Raw genomic sequence first — 13402 nt, forward strand, 5'->3', positions numbered from 1 at the left:
ATTATTTTAATAAAAGTAAACTGAGTTATCATTTGTTGAGTGTTTAAGGCATACAAGTGTAGTTCGTTCTGCTTTTAGAATATATAAAATCTTAAAAATCTATTTTGCTCACAGGAGCATGCTATATGCATAAAAGCAGACACATTGACCCATAAAATAAAATAGACAATCTAAAAATAAACTTCCATATTATAGGTAGTTAATTCAAAAATAATTTTGGAAAAGATAATGTATTAAAAATTGTTTCTAGATATGCATTTGCAGAAGAATGAAATTGGTCTCTTATCTCATACATTATGCAAAAATCACTTCAAATGGATTAAAGACTTAAGACCTGAAACCATAAAACTACTAGAAGAAAGTTAAACCATATCAGTCTGGACAATGATTTATTTTTTGATATGACCCCAAAACATAGGCAACATAAGCAAAAATAGAGAAAAATAGATAAATAGGATTATGTCAAACAAAAATCTCTACACAGTAAAGGAAACAATCAACAGAGTGATGAGACAACCCTGGAATAGGAGAAAATATTGATAAACTATACAGTTGGTATGTGATTAATTTCTAAAATACATAAGGAACTCAAACAGCTAAATAGCAAGAAAAAAGTCTGATGAAAAATAGCAAAGTGCTTGACTAGACTTCTCTAAAGAAGGCATACAGAATGGCAGTAGGTATATGAAAAATTTAATTCTGTAATTAATACACAGTTATTCTTAAGTGTTGAAATTTAACTGAAATGTGATCCCTGTTAAACATAAGAGTGGGAATAAGAGAGGGAAGAGATGTACAATTTGGGACATGCTCAGGCTGACTTGCCCCAAAAGGTAGAGTTAGAAACATACCAGGGGACTCCAATTCAATCCCATCAAGGTGGCATGTACCAATGCCATCTCACTAGTCCAAGTGATCAATTTCAGTTCACAATTGATCATAATGAAAGGACTAAGAGTCAAAGGGAGCACATAAACAAGTCTAGTACCTGCTAATACTAACCGATAGAATAAATAAAGGGGAGGGTGATCCAACATGGGAGGCAAGATACTCAGCAGACTCATAGAATGGCAGATGTCCTAAACAGCACTCTGGCCTCAGAATCAGCCCTAAAGGCATTCAGATCTGGCTGAAAAGCCCATGAGAGTATTTCAGGCATGGAAAGCCAAGACACTCAGACAAAAAAAAAAAAAAAAAAAAAAAACCCTAAATGAAAGATCTCTGTGAGTGAGATCCCAGTGGAAAGAATAGGTCTTCAAAGAAGGAGGTACCTTTCTCTGAAGGGAGGAGAGAACCTCCACTTTGACTATGACCTTGTGTAAACAAGATAAGAGTCAGAGAACTCAAGGGGCTTCCATAGCCTTGGAAACTCATGACTGGAGCATGGGGAGATTACTGATGCCATAAATAAGAGTGTCAATTGGTAAAGTCAACAACAGGAGTCACTGTGCACTTACTCCTCATGTAGGATCTCTGTCCTTAGCATGCTGTACATTGAGACTTAATGCTATAACGAGTACTCAAACAGTATATTTCACTTTGTGTTTCTATGGGGGTGCAAACTGTTGAAAGCTTTACTTAATGTATACTAAACTGATCTTCTGTAAAAAAAAAAAAAAAAAAGAAGAAATTATCAATTCCCAACTTGACTCTCACTGGGATTAAACATGACAATAGGTCTGATCTGATTTCATCATCATTTAAAAAATCATCTATTATTTTTCACTTTATGTTTCTGTGTGGGAGCAAACTGTTGAAATCTTTACTTAATGTATGCTAAACTGATCTTCTGTAGATAAAGAGAACCGAAAATGAATCTTGATGTGAATGGAAAGGGAGAGGGAGTGGGAGAGGGGAGGGTTGCGGGTGGGAGGGATGGTATGGGGGGGAAGCCATTGTAATCCATAAGCTGTACTTTGGAAATTTATATTCATTAAATAAAAGTTAAAAAAAAAAGAAAAAATGTGCAACATCACTAAACATCAAAGAAATGCAAATTAAATACATAGCACTACACACCTTCTAGAATAGCTCTTATCCAAAAGATAATATTTGCTGATAAGAATGTGGATAAAAAGAAACCCTTGATCACTGTTAGTAAGAATATGTTATTATACTACTTGACTTCAATGCATACTATAAAGCTCTAGTAATTAAAACAGTTTGGTACTAGCATAAAATATCAACACATAGATCAATGGAACAGAAGAGAGCTCAGAAATTAATCCACATGCATATAACCAACTGACTTTTACAAGAGTACTCAGACTGAACATTGGAGAAAGGATAATCTCTTCAATAAATAGTACTGGAAAAATTCTATGTATATATGCAGAAGAATGAAGTTAGATCCCTACCGCTTACCATATACAAAAGTCAACTTAAGATGGATCAAAGACATAAATTTAAGACCTGAGACTATGAAGAAGCCATGAAGAATATGTAGGTGAAGCACTTTAAGACACTGGTGAAGATGATGACTTCTTGAATAAGATCCCCAAAGCACAGGAAACAAAAGCAAAATTAGATAAATGGGATTATATCAAACTCAGAAGCTTCTGCATACCAAAGCAATCAATATACTGAAGAAACAGGAAAGGATTAATATCTAGAGTATATCATTAACTCAAAAAACTGAGCGGCAAAAAAAAAAAAATCAAGTTAAGAAATGTGCAATGGACCTCAATAGACACTTCTCAAAAGAAGAAATAAAATGGTCAACAAATATATGAAAAAATGCTCAGCATCACTATCCATAAGGGAAACGCAGATCCAAACCACAATGAGATATCACCTCACTCATGTCAGAATGGCTATTATCCAAAAGATGATAGCAACAAATGCTGGCAAGGATGTGGACAAAGGGGACACTTTTACAGTGTTGGTGGGAATGCAAATTAGTGCAGCCACTATGGAAAACAGTATGTAAAGTTCTTTAAAAACTACAAATAGACTTGCTAAATGATCCAGCAATCTCACTACTTGGTATATACCTAAAAGCCAAGAACATATTGTATCAAAAAGATCCTGGCACAACCATGCCTATATAGCAGCACTTTTCACAATAGACAAAATATGGAAATCAACCAAGGTGTCCATGATCTGATGAATGGATAAAGAAAATTACACATACACACACAGAGGAACACAAAATAGAGTTCTACTACTTGCATCAAAATTGGGGCAATTGGAAGACAAATGTTGAGTGAAATAAGCAGTACACAGAAAGACAAATTCCACATGTTCTTCCTTAAATGTGTGAGCTAAATTTTAAAAAGAAAAAAAATCAGAAAAAAAAAAAAACAAGCAAAAAAATCGCCTGTATACCAGTATTACCAAAAATATAGTTTTGTCAAACTTTGCTTTATATCTTTGCAAACAATTGGTTAAGAAACTATAGTTTTTCCATCTTGCTTTCCTTTAAGGCGGCAGTGACCGCGGGTGAAAGCAATCTCGAGCCATGAAGCTATTAACCAGAGCCGGGTCCTTTTCGAGATTTTATTCCCTCCAAGTTGCTCCCAAAGTGAAAGCCTCGGCTGCCCCCGCAGGAGCGCCTCTGCACCCTCAGGACCTTGAATCCACCAAATTACCAAATGGCTTAGTGATTGCTTCTCTGGAAAACTATGCTCCTGCATCCAGAATTGGCTTGTTCATCAAAGCACGCAGTAGATACGAGGACTCCAACAACTTAGGGACCTCTCATTTGCTGCGTCTTGCATCCAGTTTGACAACTAATGGAGCTTCCTCGTTCAAGATAACACGTGGAATTGAGGCAGTTGGCGGTACACTAAGTGTGACTGCAACAAGGGAAAAGATGGCACACACGGTGGAATGCCTGTGGGACAATGTTGATATTCTAATGGAGTTCCTACTCAACGTCACCACATCACCAGAATTTCGTCGCTGGGAAGTAACTGCACTTCAGTCTCAGCTAAGGATTGACAAAGCTGTGGCTTTTCAGAATCCACAGACGCATGTCATTGAAAATTTGCATGCTGCAGCCTACCAGAATGCCTTGGCTAATTCCTTGTATTGTCCTGACTATAGGATTGGAAAAGTGACACCAGAAGAGTTAGATTACTATGTTCAGAACCACTTCACAAGTGCAAGAATGGCTTTGATTGGACTTGGTGTGAGTCATTCTGTCCTCAAGCAAGTTGCTGAGCAATTCCTCAACATGAGGGGTGGGCTTGGCTTGGCTGGTGTAAAGGCCAGATACCGTGGAGGTGAAATCCGAGAACAGACTGGAGACAGCCTTGTCCATGCTGCGGTTGTAGCAGAAAGCGCTGCCATGGGAAGCGCAGAAGCAAATGCATTCAGTGTCCTTCAGCACTTCCCTGGTGCCGGGCCCCACGTCAAAAGGGGCAGCAACGCCACCAGCCTCCTATACCAGGCTGTCGCCAAGGGGACTCACCAGCCATTTGATGTTTCCGCTTTTAATGCCAGTTACACGGATTCTGGACTCTTCAGGATTTACACTACCTCCCAGGCAGCAGCTGCTGGAGATGTTATCAAGGCTGCCTACAACCAAGTAAAAACAGTTGCTCAAGGAAACCTTTCCAGTGCAGATGTCCAAGCTGCCAAGAACAAGCTGAAAGCTGGATACCTAATGTCAGTAGAGTCTTCGGAGGGCTTCCTGGATGAGGTTGGGTCCCAGGCTCTGATAACTGGTTCTTGCGTGCCACCATCCACAGTCCTTCAGCAGATGGACTCGGTGGCTGATGCTGATATCGTAAATGCTGCAAAGAAGTTTGTTTCTGGCCAGAAGTCCATGGCAGGAAGAGGAAATTTGGGTCATACACCTTTTGTTGATGAGTTATAATATGGAAGCACATATTACAGGACAAAACTGAACATTCTCTCAGCCATGACACAAAACACACGAAAGTTAAAAGTCTAACAAAACATCTTTTTTTCGCATGAATGCTGGTAATTATTCCCAGCTGACTTAAAGTCAATAAAAACATCCTATTTAAATGTTAAAAAAAGAAACTATAGTTTTAATGATCTGTGATTATTTTTAAAATCTATAGTATATAAGTGAAATTGACATATTTTCATTTGATTATTGTTTATAGCCCTTGCCTATATTCTTGCTGAACAATAGTCTGTTTTAGTTTTAACATGCTGAACTCTTTATTTACTGGAGTATTAAGCCTTTGATTATAATGTGCATTAAAAATTTGCGACCTCACAATTTAAAATGAAAGAAAAAAGGAAGGAAGAAAGGTAAAAGAAGAGAGGAAGTGGGGAAGGGAAGTACCATTATATTCTTAAAATTGTATCTATAAACTACATTAAGTCTGTTCTCTTTTTTATTAAATATAAATCACTAGAAAAGTTAAAAAAAACAGTCATTATGGAAAAAAGTAAGATTCCTGAAAAAAATTGAAAATAGGATTACCATATGATCCAGCAATCCCATTTCTGGATTTATATCCAAATGAACTGAAATTAATATTTTGTAGAGATATCTGTGCTCCCATGTTCCTTGTAGCATTATTCATAGTAGTCAAGATATGGAATCAACTTTAGTGTCTATCAAATCATAAGTGGATAAAAATGTGTTTATATATATATGTGCATATTTAAACACACACACAATGCTATACTAGTCAGTATTAAAGAAGAGAGAATTCAATCATTCACTGCAACATAAATGAACTTAGAGGACATTACATTAAAAAAAAAAAGGCGAGGCACAGAAAGACAAGCACCATATGATCTTACTCACATGTAGAATCTAAAAAGTTGAACTAATAGAAATAAAGACTAGGATGACAGTTATCGTGGGAGGAAGTTAAAGGATACAAAATTTCAGTTAGATCAGAGGAAAAAATTCAAGATTTATTGTATAACCTGGTGACTATATCAAATAACAATGTATTTTTAAAAATTGCTAAGACACTAGATTTTAAGTGTCCTCACCACAAAATAGTAGTACATATGTTAACTAGCGTAATAAGCCATTCCACAATATATATACATTTCAAAACACCACATTTTACATGATATATTTGATTTTCATTAGCCCATAAGAAGTTTTTATCTATCTATTTATAGATAGATAAATAAGTTAGATACATACATACATACATACATAGATAAACTCAAAGAAAATGGGTTCAACAGGCACATTAAGATATGGAGATGATCAAACATCTAACGAAGGAACCTTCTGAATGTGAATATTTTGTTGTTACCTAATATTTAAAAACAGGTAGATAGCCGGCGCCGCGGCTCACTAGGCTAATCCTCCGCCTTGCAGTGCCGGCACACCGGGTTCTAGTCCCGGTCGGGGCACCGGATTCTGTCCCGGTTGCCCCTCTTCCAGGCCAGCTCTCTGCTGTGGCCAGGGAGTGCAGTGGAGGATGGCCCAAGTGCTTGGGCCCTGCACCCCATGGGAGACCAGGATAAGTACCTGGCTTCTGCCATCGGAGCAGCGCGATGCGCCGGCCGCAGCGCGCCGGCCACAGCAGCCATTGGAGGGTGAACCAACGGCAAAGGAAGACCTTTCTCTCTCTCTCTCTCTCTCTCACTGTTCACTCTGCCTGTCAAAAAACAAACAAACAAACAAACAAAAAAAAACAAACAGGTGGATAAAAGGGTCATTGTTGAGGAAAAAAAGAATGACTAGAAAGGGGAAAAGGGAGAGTCAACATTTTTTACAACATTATATGTTAAAATGTTTGAAATTTCAATTGTAAAATGAAAACAAATTTTCATTCGATGGAATACCATGTAGCAATGAAGAAGAAATGACTACAACCACATGCAATAAAATATATGAATTTCCAAGATACAAGGTTGCACCAAAGAAACCAAATAAAGAAAAATAAACCAATTTTGTTTAAATCTATTTCAAAAACAGATAAAGTTGATCTATGTCAGTTGAAATCCAGACGGTGATTACTTATGGGTAGGAGACATAAAGGACTTCTGGGACCTAGATGATGTTTTATTTCTTCATCTATGTGTGCTCCCTTGTGATAACTCATCAGTATATGTGCTTGGGAGTTTTGCACTTTTCTATATGTTAGGTTTAAATCTCAAAAGTTTTTTTTATTTTTTAAAGAGAGGAAGGGGAGGAGATGATGACATAGTCCCTGCTCTCATAAAACTTAAGGTCAAGTTAAAGAGACAGAAGTGCATGCAGAATTCCAACTTGGATAAGTGCTACAAAGGAAAGGTATTGGGTGGTCTATGAACATATAAGGAAATCTCCCATGGTCAGAAAGGTCCGGAGGGCTTCCTAAGGAGTATTACTGGAGCTGAGATCTGCAGGTGAGTGCATGAGTGGGAGATAGATGACATAGACAGCAAAGCCTTGTAGGCAGCAGGAGCACTTCATCCACTGCTTCCCAACAGTTACCTTTTCCTCTGTCTGTGGCTCTGCCCATTCCAGCCACCTACTCAGCCTCCACTCATCCTCACCCCAGAGTTGAGATGGATCATTTCTTTCCCTTTTTAATCTTTGTTTTAACTGATGCATAGCAGTTGTACATAATTATAGGCTACAGTGTGCTTTTTCAGTACATGTGTATAATGTGGCAGATCAAGGTAACCTCAAAACAATTATGGTTACTTTGTGCTGGAAACATTCAAAATTATCCCTACTATCTATTTTAAGATATTCAATTAGTTGTAGGCAGCTATAGTTATCCTATTGTGCAATAGAGCACTAGAAGTTAATCCTCTTATACAAATTCACCCCTATACCCATTTATCATATTCTCTTCATTTTCCCATTCCCCTTTTCTCAGTGAGAGACAGAGACTTTGAAATAAATGTTGAATGAACCTTCAAACAGATAGTACACTTCTAGTCATCAGATCTCCTAATTTTCCATGTTTGACAACATAATCAGTATTTCTTGTTACTAAACAGAGTCACACCTTTTTAAAAATAAGTTTTATTCATTTATTTGAAAAGCAGAGTTAGAGAGAGGAGGGAGGGAGGGGGAGAGAGAGAGAGAACCTTGAGAAATTAAATCCACTGGTTCACTCCCCAAAGGGCTGCAACAGCTTGGATTGGGCTCAGGTAGGTTGAAGCCAGGAGCCTACAGCTTCTTTCAGTTCTCCCACATGGGTTGCTGGGGTCCAAGCGCTTGGGGCCACCTTTTGCTGCTTTCCTCAGACCATTAACAAGGATCTTGTTAGCAAGAGGAGCGGATGGGACAGGAACAGGCACACATATAGGATGCTGGAATCTCAGGGGGAGGCTTAACCTGCTACACCACAACACTAGCCCCAAGTTACACTTTTTCAGTTTGCCAAAGTGCAGTGTTAACATGGTTATGCAGCAGGGTGAGAAAGTTGTCTTTTTAGCTGACAGTAATATATTTTTCTCAGAAAGCTAACAGTCTTGGCTTTAGAAAACACTCTCGGGCCGGCGCCGTGGCTCACTAGGCTAATCCTCCACCTTGCAGCGCTGGCACACCGGGTTCTAGTCCCGGTCGGGGCGCCGGATTCTGTCCTGGTTGCCCCTCTTCCAGTCCAGCTCTCTGCTGTGGCCAGGGAGTGCAGTGGAGGATGGCCCAAGTGCTTGGGCCCTGCACCCCATGGGAGACCAGGAGAAGTTCCTGGCTCCTGCCATCGGATCAGTGCGGTGCGCCGGCCGTAGCGCGCTGGCCGCGGCAGCCTTTGGAGAGTGAACCAACAGCAAAGGAAGACCTTTCTCTCTGTCTCTCTCTCTCACTGTCCACTCTGCCTGTCAAAAAAAAAAAAAAAAAAAAAAAAAAAAAAAAAAAAACCACTCTCACAACTATTTGGGGGAGGAAGCTTAAACTCTTTGAGTGTGGCATGCTAAGAGACAAGAGATCAAAGCATCTCACTAAACTGCTGAAAGGAAGAAATGAACAGGGATGAAACAGAAGGTACAGAGTCAAATGAAAAGTCTGAAGGGGAAAATGACCAGTGGATATAAAAATATATGCTAATGGGTTTTTTAGTAGAGCTTTAGATTTATAGACTAATTGAGCAGATAGGATATACAGTTCCCTTCACTCCAGACACATGCACATAGTTGCCCCTACTGTCAATACCTTGCATTAGAATAAGGCCAGATATTTGTCTAATTTGTTATAATTAACAAACCAGCATTGATACAATTAACTGTAATCCACTGTCTGCATTGAAGTTTTCTTGCTGTGTTGTGCATGCTGTTGGTTTTGACAAGTGCATAACGACATGTGTTCACCATCAGTTTCACACAGATAGCTTTCCTATATTAAAATCTGCTGTGCTCCACCCATTCATCATTTCATGCCTCCCCTCACTCCAGCCTTTCCCAAATACCTGATCGGTGTTTTACTGTCTCTAGTGTTTTTCCTTTTCCTAAATGTCTATAATTGAAATCAGGCAGCATGTAGCCTCTTCAGATTGGCTTCCTTCATTCACCAATGTGTATTTAAGCTCCATTCATCCCTCTTTTTTTTTTTAACTTTTATTTAATAAATATAAATTTCCAAAGTACAACTTTTGGATTATAGCGGCTTTTTCCTCCCATAACCTCCCTCCCACCCATAACCATCCCATCTCCCATTCCCTCTCCCATCCCATTCTTCATCAAGATTCATTTTCAATTATCTTTATATACAAAAGATCAACTTAGTACATACTAAGTAAAGATTTCAACAGTTTGCACCCACAAAGATACACAAAGTATAAAGTACTGTTTGAAGACTAGTTATATCATTAATTCACGTAGTACAACACATTAATCTTACATGGGGAGTAAGTGCACAGTGACTCCTGTTGTTGATTTAACAATTGACACTCTTATTCAGTAATCACCTGAGGCTCTTGTCATGAGCTGCCAAGGCTATGGAAGCCTCTTGAGTCCGCCAACTTCGATCTTATTTAGACAAGGCCATAGTCAACGCGGAAATTCTCTCCTCCCTTCAGAGAGAGGTACCTCCTTCTTTGATGGCCTGTTCTTTCTGCTGGAATCTCACTCACAGAGATCTTTCATTTAGGTGTTTGTTTGTTTGTTTGTTTGTTTTTGCCAGAGTGTCTTGGCTTTCCATGCCTGAAATACTCTCATGGGCTTTTTAGCCAGATCTGAATGCCTTAAGAGCTGATTCTGAGGCCAGAGTGCTGTTTAGGACATCTGCCATTATATGAGTCTGCTGTGTATCCTGCTTCCCATGTTGGATCGTTCTCTCCTTTTTAATTCTATCAGTTAGTATTAGCAGACACTAGTCTTGTTTATGTATCCCTTTGACACTTAATCCTATCATTATGATCAATTATGAACTGAAACTGACCACTTGGACTAGTGAGATGGCATTGGTACATGCCACCTTGATGGGATTGAATTGGAATCCCCTGGCACGTTTCTAACTCTATCATTAGGGGTAAGTCCTATTGAGCATGTGCCAAACTGTACATCTCCTCCCTCTCTTATTACCACTCTTATATTTAACAGGGATCACTCTTTTTTTTCTTTGCTTTTTCATTTTATTTGAGAGAGGGAGAGAGAGATGTTTCATCTACTGGTTCATACCCCAAAGGCCACCAACAATGAAGGTTGCTCCTGGCTGAAGCCAGGAGTCCAGAACTCAATCCCAGTTTCTCAAATGGGTGGTAGGGATGCATGTACTTGAGCCATCCATCACCTGGAGCCTTCCAGAGTATGCGTTAGCAGGAAGCTGGATTAGAAGCAGAGTAACTGGGATTCAAACCTTAATAAAGGATGTAAATATCACACATGGTGATGTGACTACTGGGCCAAATATCCACAGTGCCCCTCTGTAATTTTTCATGGTTTAATAATTCATTTCTTTTTAACATTGATTAATGCCCCATTGTAGTGATGTACCCCAGTTTATTTATCTATTCACATAATAAAGGACATCTTGATTGCTTATGGGTTTTGGTGATTTTGGATAAAGCTGCTGTAAACATTCATGTGCAAGTTTTATGTGTGGACACAAGCTTCTAACTCAGTTTGGATGAATACCTATGCATGTAATTGCTGGATTATATGCTAAGAGTACTTTAGCTTTGTAAGAAATGGTCAACCAGGGGATTTTGTTTTTTAAAAAGTACTTAATACTTTGTGTGTCTGTGTGGGTGCAAACTGATGAAATCTTTACTTAGTATAGAGCTGATCTTCTGTATATAAAGATAATTATAAATGAATCTTAATGAAGAATGGGATGGGAGAGGGAATAGGAGGTGGGATGGTTTGGGGGTGGGAGGACAGGTATGGGAGGAAGAACCACTATAATCCAAAAGTTGTACTTATGAAATTTATATTTATTAAATAAAAGCTTTCCATTAAAAAAGTGATTTCTCAAAGAAAACAGATCCATTCCAACTCCCTCCCTGTAGGAACTGCCCCTCCCATAAAAATACTGAAGTAAAATTTGCTATGCATCCAAAAGCTGTGTTTTCATGGGTATGTTTGAAGGGAAGAGTTCAAAAGGCCTGTGAGCATGGAGTTGATGGGCAGAAAGTGGACCAGGGCTGTGTGCCAGAATATAATGCAATAGGGGAAGAGCTGAGTATGGGACAGAAGGATAGCTTATAGGATAAATCAGTTTAATCATAGCAGAAGTCTGGAACCTGACCAAGAAAATATAATTCTTCCACCACACATTTGCAGAAATTTGTAGAATTTGCAGAAATCTTATGAGGAGATTAAATTTCCCCCAGGAAATGGAAAGGGTTTGAGTTAACCTGTTCTACTGACTCCAATAAAAACACTCTTTGCATCTTCCTTTATAATGCAACCAGGGTAATTTATCTGACCATATGTCTTCCATATACAGTAAGATGCTGTATTCCTAAAAATAGAAACTCATGCATTTACTTGATCAACATCCCTCAGTGACTCCCTATGAACTGAAAACAAAGTCCAGTCCCCTTAGCAGGGCAAATTGTGCTCCCTGTCCCTTGTCATCTGTCTCACTGTCTTAGTCTTATAGCACTCATATATTGCACTGAACACTTTGCTGAATGTGCTAAGCACTGAACATACTTAGTGCTGAAAGGCCTCAGCACTGGACAAAGCTGGCAATAAACACAGGCAGCGCTGAATACTCTGCCCCATGCTCCTCACATGCCTTGTTGCTTTGGGTCATTGCCACCTTTTACTTTTCTAGGCTTTCTTTACCTGTACACTACTTGATTGTCCTTTAAAATTTAGCTCTGGTGTCTTTTCTTCCAGGCTCTTCTAAGTGTCATCTGCATTCTCAAAGTCCCTGTATGGATATCTTTATCTTAGCTAGTTTTTATCTTTTCTGTTCCCAATCATAACAACTTCTCAATGAATATGGTGTCTTTCTTGTCTTAATACTTCTATCAGATCTGTGCTAGGCAATGGTTACTAGTATGCCTTTCAAATGAATTTAACTCAACTCATCTAAGCAGAGGGTAGCAGCAGGGCTTCAGTGGTGACAGTGAATAGCACAAAAGGAAACTCAAACACCAAATGGATCAGGGATTGCTACTGGTCAGTTTCTTTGGGAGGAAGGTTTCAAATGAAGATAAAAGTGCAGGGCCGGCGCCGCGGATCACTTGGTTAATCCTCCGCCTGTGGGGCTGGCATCCCATATGGGCGCCGGTTCTAGCCCCAGCTGCTCCTCTTCCAGTCCAGCTCTCTGCTGTGGCCTGGGAAGGCAGTGGAGGATGGCCCAAGTGCTTGGGCCCTGCACCCACATGGGAGACCAGGAAGAGGCACCTGGCTCCTGGCTGTGGATCAGTGCAGCACTGGCCGTAGCAGCCATTTGGGGAGTAAATCAATGGAGGGAAGACCTTTATCTCTGTCTGTCTGTCTGTCTGTCTGTCTCTCTCTCTATGTCTATAACTCTACCTGTCAAATAAAAAATAAAGATAAAAGTGCAATAGATGGCTGAGAGACAATGCCTGCTGAGAAGGTAAACATGGCAGAAGTAGGCAAGGAAGTTTTCAGCCCATATTGCAAGTGCAACAATGGTAAAAAGAGGGTGGGAAGGAAGATTGAACCTCAGATCGAAGTGTAGCTCTAGAGTATCATCCAGTCCAGCCCATAGCTTGCTCCAGAGCAAACTGTACATTAGTAGATTTTCACATTGCACAGAAATGATACGCCCTAATACCCCCATTATACATAGACTCTGGCTACCACTGTTTAGGGAGTGTGTGTTTTTGGCTTGAGGACTGCAATGGGTTCTAAAGGTGCGGCAGCTGGAGGTTGTGAACTGACTGCCTGCCATCTGGAAGAGAATTTCCAGAAAGGACACCTGAGAGACATTCAGCATGTCAGCCACCGAGCTCAGAAGGAGAGAGGACTAGGCCATTGCCTTTTTATCCAAAGGCAGTTCTTCACAGTGTCATTCCATTATGTTGTTAGAATTACTGTGAATTTCCAGTATCTCAGATAAAAACACATTATGAAAGTTGCCTATAGAACATTT

At 39.5% G+C, this 13402-nt stretch overlaps 1 pseudogene; it reads left to right on the forward strand.

Annotated features, from left to right (window-relative positions):
- The first annotated feature begins 3411 nt into the window (after positions 1 to 3411).
- On the forward strand, positions 3412 to 4992 carry LOC100356308 (cytochrome b-c1 complex subunit 2, mitochondrial pseudogene; annotated as a pseudogene).
- The last annotated feature ends 8410 nt before the right edge of the window (positions 4993 to 13402 follow it).

Source organism: Oryctolagus cuniculus, chromosome 7 (assembly GCF_964237555.1).
Source record: "Oryctolagus cuniculus chromosome 7, mOryCun1.1, whole genome shotgun sequence".
NCBI classification, from domain to species: domain Eukaryota; kingdom Metazoa; phylum Chordata; class Mammalia; order Lagomorpha; family Leporidae; genus Oryctolagus; species Oryctolagus cuniculus.